Consider the following 8,983-nt stretch of genomic DNA (forward strand, 5'->3'; position numbering starts at 1 on the left):
AATTTCTTGACGGAATGCTCCAGGTTCGTAAGATTTTTCGTTTAGGAAACATATCAATATCATCTAAATCGAAATGAATTTCACACAAATGAAAAGTATTCACAAATGAAAAGAAACTGCCTTCCCAAATCGGCATCTCCTACACACAATCCTTATCCACTCAGCTCAGGCTTCCTCCTTCTTTCTACGTGTATCCTCTCCATCGTTGTTACTTACAGTTGGTATTTTAAAAAACGACAGCTTTGCACCTGATGAGGCCCTGCTATTGTGACAACCAAGAGACGCGCAGTTTTCTCCGGCCATTATGTAAAAGACGAAGTAAGATACAAGACTAGAGTAAAGATCATGCTATTACGCTGTCATTCTGGCGTACTGAATTTTCTCTTTTTGGCGACTGAAATGATGGCTGCTTGTCCTTACGTGACACAAAATTACCATAACAATAACATAGCGGTCGAAAGACAATAGGATTCCTAACCAGTCTTTTCAATAGACTATGGTAGAATGTAACCCGTACGGTAACTCGTTGGTGACTCATGGTAACTTGTGATAATTTTCCCAGTACTGTACAAAAGGCTCCTTTTATCAGTACAAAAGGATCCTTTTATCAATATTTTATATTAGCGCATGCGTAGAAATGGATTTGTTGTTATAAATTTCCAAATTGCAGGTTTTGATTTTTTAAACATGAAATTTGAAGACACATAAACACGATATGTCTAGTAGATTTTCATCACCTTAACCCCTTCCCCCCGATTTTGAAAATCTTTCAACCTTGAACACTTGTATTGAAGACCCCCTAATATGAACAAATTAGACTTTACCAAACCCGCCAACAACTTTCAACTGTACCCGAGAGCACATTTGTCCTTTAATAACCATCATTCAACTTTTCTAATAATTTGTGGGTTCTACTTTACCATTGTCTTCGTAGTAATAATTTTTTCTGTGGCATCTCTATTCAATTGCTGCTTGACAATTCCAGAACAATCAATTGGATTTAGGCCTGGGCTTCAAGATAGAATTAACACAAGTTGTGAATTGGATTCCTGCATGAACTCTTTTGCTTGCTGAATATAAAATTCTTCATGATTGGACGCACCTTTCTTAAATTGCTCCTATTTTAGGTTACAAAAAATGACACTTCTCTATATAAGATATTTGCAAATTTTCATCTTCTTCCTTTTCCCTCTATATTAGACAATCCTGGCCAAAAGATTAGTGAACTGGTGAAAAAACCACTAAAATTGCAACTTGGCCCCAAAAATATTATCAAAACCCCCCACCCCTGCAGCAATTTTGGTTTTTTCTTAAATACCTAAGTAACAGCAATCGAAAAGAGTAGAAATAAGCGTATGAATATTGACAGTGGGGGGCGGGAAGTCTATTTTTCCAAAAATACTACAAATTGCCAGCTAGTCCAATAACTTTTGGCTAGGATTGCAGGTCCTTGACGTGCCTTGAGGGATAATCTGATGTTCTGTGGGTATCTGACATGCAGATATTACAGAACTCTGACCTGATCTTGTTAGAAAGAGATATTTTTTATTTCAAATAGTAATAAACGGAGGCAACTCAATACCTGCAGAAGCAAGGCTGTTGCCAGCCTTTTTCCATTGAAAGTATTTGGGAAACCCTCCCAAGTTTGCTACTATACAGGAGTCATAGTCACATTTCTTGACAAAGCGGCAGTTGCACCAACATCCATGGTTGGACGCTCACTTTCACTGGGCAAGATTGTGTCCAGGCGACCCACAACCCTTACACAGACTGCTTTCAGGGCAGTCTGTATTAATATTGCTGGCACAACCATAGTTGAAACAATTTTTATAGAGCAATTTGCTGTGAGATGGGTCCTGCTGTCACATTTCCGAAACATCATAGGTTGACTCTTGAGTCGCACGAGCAAACAGTCAAGTCTTAAGCCTGATTTACACGAGACGAATTTTTCGCGCGAAGCGAATTTTTCGCCACGAATTTTTCTCCTGCGAATTCGCTGCGAATTCGAAGTTTAATTTCCACTGGCAGAATTTCTTTTGCGAATTCGCCGCGAATAATGCCAAAGAAAATGGCGTCTGTTCGAAGATTGTTGTTATTGAAAAAAAGCGAGCAAAAAAGCAAATAAATGGGTACTTGGTTCGGAAAATTTATTCAGAACGTCTGCAGAAGGTGGAGTTTCATCTTTCTGTAAGTGACTTACGCTTACATTGTCAGGAATAATTACTTTCGAATGTCGCCAACTACATATGAGGAGCTTTCATCGTTTATTGCACCAAAGACGCCTGTTGCTAGAAACGTCCCATTCCATTGTTTATGTTATAGGTGCGGGATTTTCCCAGCATTGTTTAGGCCTAGTCATAGGTTACTCATTCTTCACCCATGTTGTTGTTTGAACCATTGCGTAGTTTTCTGTCGTTTTGCATACTTTTGATTTAGATATGTTTACATTGCGTAGCACCATTCGGCCAAGCCCTTCCTTTGGGTTCGTGTCAGATGTCTTCAATTGCTGTTCTGATTGGTTTATTTTACATGGCGAAAAAATTCGCAGCGAAAAAGTAGGAATGGTTTCTACTTTTTCGCAGCGAATTATTCGCTGCGAATTTTCTAATCTCCACTTCTGCGCATATTTTTCGCGCATTCGCGGCGAAAAATTCGCTTCGCACGAAAAAATTCGTCTCGTGTAAATCAGGCTTTAGGCGTACGTAACTTGGTATCCTCTCAGTCATGGTCTTTTTTCTTGTTGTTAAAAAAAGTTGCGTTTAAAAATCTCAAGTTGCAGCTAAGTCTTGAAAGTTTTGGCTTGCTGATGGTCTGTCCAAAAATTGCGTTCTGTAGTCATAAGTTACAGCTTATTGGAAATGGTCTAGTGAATAAGTTAACAAGCTATCCAGTTGCTCTAATTGCCAGTTCTGCTGAAGTGATCATATATAGACAAAAGCAAGAAATTTTAGATTTTTATAACCTTTTCCAATTTTCTTCAATGTCCCACTAAATAGTTAGATATAGAGTCAAGCCTAACTACACTAGCAGGACAAAAGTATTGCAACACCTGCAAAGGCGATTAATGGCGGATCACGCAATAGCTTTTGTTGTTGTCTGATTAAGCTATTGTTTAATCAGCCAATGACGCGCAAATAATATGGCAAATAAACTACTTGTTTAACCCTATCCAGACTAGGGGGGCACAAAGTGCCCCCCTAGTTGGTTTTTCTTTCATAACTTCAGGAGTTTGAAAGCAATACCCCTCAGACCTCTTGACTTTTAGTTTTAACCTATCTGACACATGTTCATATAAAAAGATAATTTTTTTATTATTAATCAGGGGGTTGTGTAGGGGCGTTTTCAAAACTAGTCAAGTAAAAAATAGTTCAATCTGCCACGGATTCGCAACAAAAGTAGATTTATTGATGAAAATTAGTATCTAGGCATTAATTTGTGCTCTTTTCATGATTCTGACCAGAAAATTCAAATTCAACATCCTTTTCTATGATTTTTCTGCTGCGCATGCGCGCACATTTGTTGACAGATTTATAGGTATTACATTAATAAAACTGCAAGTTTAGAATAATTTGTCTGCTAAGGCATTAAAATTGAACTTAAACATGACATTTGCTTGTATCGATCATTTAGTTATAAAGGAAAAACTATAGCCAAATACAAAATATGTTGAGTTCTTTTGTTAGAAACGTTAATAATTTTGAGAAGTAACATTAAAATTGTGTCAATCTTCTTGTTTCTATTAGAAAATGCATCAAATTTGCTTATTTTAATATCTTAGCCCGATGCTTTGGAATTAATGAATATTTTAAGATTTTCTATAATTTTCTAAATTTTTGCTTCACCCGGCAACCATTTTGATGACGTCTGGTCTGGCCTAGTCTGGATAGGGTTAAATAGAGAGTCATTACTGGATAGGGTTACATTTTTTTTTCATTTCCTGCCCTCTGATGACACAGTAGGGTTAGGGCATAACAATCATAATCATTTAGTTTATATGTGACAATTTAAAGGGAGACAACTGCCCCTTTTGTGCAGAGGTCCCCCTTGACTACAACATTTTACTTGACATGATAATTTTTACTTTCACAATTTTACGAAATTAGTTGAGGGACAGGATACTAGTTACAGACATATGGTTGCAATACAGAATTATTGACAATGATACAAATAACAGACAATTCAAACATTACGATCTTCTGACAATATAACGCTAATCATTTAACGAAGTTACAGAGACTACCGGAGAGAATTCCAGGCTGAGAATGTTCATCTTTTTACTTTGAGACAGAGAGTAAATAGGTTTAACAGCTAGATTTTCAGGGACAGCGCACTGTTTTGTCCCGGTTCATAGTTGATGCATTACATCAAAATTTATACCCGTACGCCTTATTTCTCTTTGTGAGCTGCCAGCTTGTCTGGTATCAGCTTGTCACAGACCCTTTTTTACACTAGAACGGATCCAAATGGGTACGGATCCAATTTGGATCCGTGCCAATATTTGCTAGCGTTTACACTCGAACGGATCTGTTTCAGATCGCGTTTACACTAGAACAGATCCACAGCCAGGTCCAGCACCGTTTCAGCACTTTGACCTCGCACTGATTACAAAAACAAGGTCATTCCAATATTTCAGTGATTTTTGGTGCAAAAACATTTGCAATATCGTCCGCGTGTTTTTGTTGAAGTTGACCAACAAACTTTACATCAATAATGGCTTCAAGAGAAGGGAACTTGAGAGATGAATCAACGTCAAACTCAAAAACATTCTGTTGGACTGATGAGGAATTACTCTTGCAAACGGTGCTTGATTATAAAACAATGAAACTGTCATCAGGGAATGATTGGGAAACTGTGAAAAATAAATATGAAGACATTGCCAAACTATTCATTGCCCATTACCCAGTTGAGGGTAGTGACGAGTTCCCAAATGCTGAAGCAAAGAATAAGTTTACCAAGGACAGGATCGCATCAAGAATAAAGAAGCTTAAGTTGGGATTTCGTAAAGCGATTGACCGTGGAGAAAAAGTGGAGGTGGGAGGATAGTTGGTGCATTGTACGATGAATGTTATGAAATTTGGTCTGGCAGCCCAGCAGTGGAGACAATTAGTTTAGGGTTCGAAACTTCAACATTTAATGAAAGAAATGGAGATATCGAAGCTTTTTATTGGATATTGAAGATTCTCCTTCTGGACTGCAGGGCTCTCAAACCAGAACATCTTATGAAGATGGTGTTGATGTTGGTCATCCATTGGTGGAACCAATAAAAACAAACATGAAGAGAAAAAGGGAAGTATTATTGGAATCACTGGAAGAAAGGCGTCATGCAAAACGACCAAACAAGTTTCTTTCCAGGAGCAATTGATGTCATTTGTGAAAGAAGAGTCATCAATGAGAAAAGACGATCTTGAGTTAAGAAAAAAATCTCTGGATCAGTTTGAAGCTGCGGAAAGAAATTTTAAGGCTTCATTGCAGCAAATGACAGAAGAGATTGCTGGAACCATGAAAGAAGGTTTCATGATGATAGCTTCAATGTATCAGCCACAGTATCAGCAGCAGCAAGGTTTTCAAAACCAATTTCATATGCCCGACTACCAAAGTGGACACCATAATGTGCTGCAGAATGTACACCAAAATTTAAACCAGAATGTACACCAGAATGTACAAAATGTCCACCAGAATGTGCACCAGAATGTGCACCAACATTTACAGAATGTACAACAGAAGGGAGATAACAGGGATACATACAAAACATTCACAAAACTTCAAAACAGAGAACAGTGCTTTTGAAAAGTAACTGTTTTATTGTTCAACTAACTCAATTTGAAAAACTCAACGAAATAAAACTCGATGGTTACAATGCAGTACTACTTTCTTTATAGACCCAGGGGGAACTCAAGGGGTAAAGTGATCATGGTGACCCTGATCCTCTGACACTTTCGAGGTACCATTTTCAGCCAAAAATCTCCTGGCTCACATTTGGGTCTATGGTCTATCATCTTTAACTAAAAAATCTCCCTCCTGGTGTAAATTTTTGGTTCTTTATTTGACTTACTTGGCCTCCAATTACAGTTTGCAAAATTATCAAGAGATCTGGAAATTTTCTTAAATACTTTTAGGGCATCAAAAGTCTAAAAAGTTTTTACATTTTAGGGTTTGGGGCTCAGATGACTAACTCATTGTGACCGTACTCCCACTACATTCTACCTCTTGAGTCCCCCTGGTCTTATAGACCACTTTCTTATAAAAATCCACATATGATGGAGAAACATTACTTAATGGTTATTAAAATACATTTTATATGTATCTCTGATTCTTTTTGCTTGAATATCTGCGCCACAGTTTCCATTTCTTTACATATGTGGTTGACATTCTCTATCTGACTGAATTGCAACTTGAACTGCCTCTTCTACCATTGCCTCACGATGATCCTCACAGAAGTTGTGCAATGTGAAGCAACTGTAAATTACATGAGGGAGGTCTTTCTGGCATATATCCATTTCACGTCTTAATGCCCCAAAACGAGCTTTAAGTCGACCAAAGGCACATTCAATGGTTATTCTTGCTGATGACAACCTTTGACTGAAGAATTTTTCTTCAAGTGAGCTGCCCCTCCAGCATACTCTTTCATGACATAAGGTAAAAGTGGGTATGCTGGATCTCCTAGCAGACAAACAGGAACACTGTCTTGGGCTTCCACTAAAACCTTTTGGCAAGGAGGTATAGAACCATTTTGCAACATTTTGTTTTTGTTTGAGTTTGAAAAAATGCGAGCATCATGCACGCTACCAGGCCATTTGATGACCACATCTAAAAATCTAAACCGGTAGTCACATGTCGCTTGAACATTAATAGAGTAACAAGATTAGTAGAGTGCCATCTACAGCACCTAGACATTGAGGAAAACCATGCTTTGTTTCAAAATTCTTTGTGAGCTTAACAACCGACTCAGTTGTTGTAGGCAACTTGATATACTTCGGTCCCATAACTTCAGCCATGACACGATATACTCTTCTGATCACTACTGACACAGTTCCCCTTGCTACTCCAAAGCGTTAGCGACCTTACAATATCTACCTTTGTCCGAAAGATAATATAAAGTAATAGCCACCTGGCTCTCAACGGACAAGGGCTTTCTCATTTGAGTTATTTGCTTTTGTAAAAAAGGTCCTAATTCCTCACAAAGGTGATCAAAACTTTGCTTCAACAGCCTAAAATTTTCGTACCACTCTTCAGGAACAACTTTTTCATCCAAGAAATTTTGCCACCAAGCATTGGTTCTTCCTGGTCGTTGCTGGAATCTTCTTGGCTTGCAGTGTTGAAATCGACGTTTTTGAATAATAATTTGTCGCATCGCATGTTGTAGGCCTGGCCGTCCAATGCTATCCTGCCCAAAAATTTCTGAGGCAAGTCTCCACAGGCGAATTTTATGTTGGGTACATAAAAATGTGACATAATGAAGCCATGTATTAAAACATGAAGCTAGCATCGTGAGCAGAAGGAGGATTTTCTGTTGACATTGCTCATCCATCTTTTTGATTTCTGAATTTGCTTCGAACCCTTAATCTTTTAACTTCTGGCGCCAACAAGAGCCTTTTACAGAGAAATCTATGCCTCGCTTTTGAGCTGTATTCGTTTGGGAACGGTTCCAGCCGTTTACACTAACCTAAACGAGCACGGATCAAAATGAGTACACCTTGAAAAGCGATCCCAAATGGGTCCAGATAGCAGACCCAAATGGGTATGGATCCACAGTTCTAGTGTAAACGGGAGGCCTATCTGTGCTAGTTTGGGTACGGATCAATTTGGGCTTATAGACCCAAATGTTTACAGTGCTAGTGTGAACAGGGTCTAAATGTAAAAAAACTGTGAAGAGGAAGAGTGGAGACGAAAGAAAGGGGATGTCAAAGTACGATGCACTTTTGGAATGGCTGTCACCCTTTGTAAAGCACAGACAGTCAGACACAAACATCACTGAGTAAGTAGCTAAATCTCAAGCTGTTTGACTTGATTTTAAGCTGTTTATTATGAATTTGTTTAACCAAAAGCTTGGGGAAATCTATTTCGCTTGTCATTGCTAATCAAAACTTCGTAAACTCAACAATCTTTTGTTTTTTGACTAGACAATCTCAGCAAACGACAAAATTTTTGTCCTTAGAAAAATTTCATAAATGAGTCAAAATAACATAGATAATTGGAAAGAGATGGTAGTTGGTTACTTGAACTTTTTAATCATTTTTGGAGCATTATCTTATCATCCTTTGTCTTTTTTTACATTCATTTTTATCTAGCTGCAGTTTTTAATCCAAAAGAATTGTAATAATTGTGTGATGTTTTTTTAATGTTGAAATTACACGCTAAATTATGAAAGAGATGGTCAATTGCCTTTTTCAGTGACCAAGCCCAAGACCTTGATCAATCTGACCGTGAAGTGTCTGAAATTGCATCTCATTCCTCGTGTCCTTCCCCAACTCAATCTTTGCAAGGATGCCAGTCCTCTTTTGTCAGTGAATCAAAGGTAGGGCCCTTTATGTATATTGTCGTCAGCTAAAATATAGAACTGCAATTCTGGCCAAAAGTTATTGGACTAGCTGGCAAATTGTAGTATTTTTGGAAAAATCCGCATGTTGATACGCTTGTTTCTACTCTTTTTGATTGCTGTTACTTAGGTATTTAAGAAAAAACCAACATTGCTGCAGGGGTGGGGGATTTTGATAATTTTTTTAGCGTCAAGTTGCAATTTTAGTGGTTTTTCACCAGTCCACTAACCTTTTGGCCAGGATTGTGGTTCAAGAAACGCAGATTTGTGACAATTAAAAGGGGTGAAATGCTACAAAACTGTCATATTGGGAAAATTCCAATTGGATACTATCAAAGATCATTTCAGTCATAAATAAACAGTTTAAGATTATTATTGAATCATCAGTCATAAGAATTTAAAAATCAAGCTGCAATTTGATGGCACAAAAAGCATATATTTTCACAG

At 37.8% G+C, this 8,983-nt stretch overlaps 1 long non-coding RNA gene across 1 annotated transcript in view; it reads left to right on the forward strand.

Moving 5' to 3' along the window:
- Positions 1-7,844: 7,844 nt before the first annotated feature.
- The window catches only part of LOC148960045 (uncharacterized), a 31,416-nt gene continuing 30,277 nt past the window's right edge, over positions 7,845-8,983 (forward strand). Inside the window, exons 1-2 of the long non-coding RNA XR_016143862.1 lie at positions 7,845-7,975; positions 8,392-8,515. This is a non-coding gene — a long non-coding RNA (uncharacterized LOC148960045). The remainder of the gene's footprint in view (positions 7,976-8,391; positions 8,516-8,983) is intronic.

This window comes from Rhopilema esculentum, chromosome 7, assembly GCF_057945365.1.
Source record: "Rhopilema esculentum isolate cy_ngs chromosome 7, ASM5794536v1, whole genome shotgun sequence".
In the NCBI taxonomy this organism is placed as follows: domain Eukaryota; kingdom Metazoa; phylum Cnidaria; class Scyphozoa; order Rhizostomeae; family Rhizostomatidae; genus Rhopilema; species Rhopilema esculentum.